Source organism: Prionailurus bengalensis, chromosome A3, assembly GCF_016509475.1.
Source record: "Prionailurus bengalensis isolate Pbe53 chromosome A3, Fcat_Pben_1.1_paternal_pri, whole genome shotgun sequence".
In the NCBI taxonomy this organism is placed as follows: domain Eukaryota; kingdom Metazoa; phylum Chordata; class Mammalia; order Carnivora; family Felidae; genus Prionailurus; species Prionailurus bengalensis.
Genome location: NC_057354.1, coordinates 93,647,438 through 93,648,350, shown reverse-complemented (window position 1 = coordinate 93,648,350; position 913 = coordinate 93,647,438). Strand labels below are relative to the sequence as shown.

Below are 913 nucleotides of genomic sequence, written 5' to 3'. Positions count from 1 at the left end.
TAGCACACTGTGTGTTAACTAAAAAAAAATAAATAAATAAAAATAAGTTAAAAAAAATCAAAATCAGTAAAAAAATTTTGGAAAAATTCTAAACAGGTTGCAAATTAAGCAACTCACTTTTAAACCACTCATTAGTCAAAGAGAAAATCACAAGGACATTTAGACAATATTTCAAACTGAATGAGATTTTGAGATGTCACCAAAATATGCATGGTACATATTCCTTCTATGTACTTATCAGCATTTAACATATCATACATTTTATTTATTGTGTTTATTTTTATTGGCTCTCTTTCCCTTGTAAATAATATTCTTTCTTGAGAGGAGGGGTCGCTTTTCACATTTAATTGGCCACAGGGGAGGAGGCCTCCTCCATATCACTGGAGGTGCTCTCAAATTTCTTTAGCCACCTCAAGCTTGAGACCTGGAGTTTCTGGGGGTGGCTCAGCACATAGGGCATGTTCCCGTCATCTCAGATGGGCACTGGATAGTTGTGGAGCATGGCCTGGTTGATCATAGTGGCATATTTGGTGAAGGGGCTGAGGGTGGGCAGAATTATAGTGAGGCCCCCAATGATGAAGGACATGACCAGCACCAGCTCCTTGGCCCAGGTATCCTTGAGGAAACTGGCCAGTCTCCCAAACATCTTGTACTCAGTGGTGGCCAAAAGTAATATTCTTGAATGCAGGTATCTTTTTTTCTCCCTTTATTCACTGCAGAACCTAGCACAATGGCTGACACAGAATTGGTACTTAGCAAATAAGAGAACACTAAGACCCATTTATTATGTCACATGCTCAGTTTCACAGATTTAATTGGAAGGATTTTACTACGTTTATATTGTTCAAATGAATGAGCCTTAATAACTAACATTTATTGTCTACTGTTGATCAGGCACCACTCTAAGCTCTTT

The 913-nt window shown here is 38.2% G+C and overlaps 1 pseudogene; it reads right to left on the bottom strand.

The window, feature by feature from the left end:
* Nucleotides 1–330: 330 nt before the first annotated feature.
* Nucleotides 331–646, bottom strand: LOC122467000 (annotated as a pseudogene).
* Nucleotides 647–913: the final 267 nt, after the last annotated feature.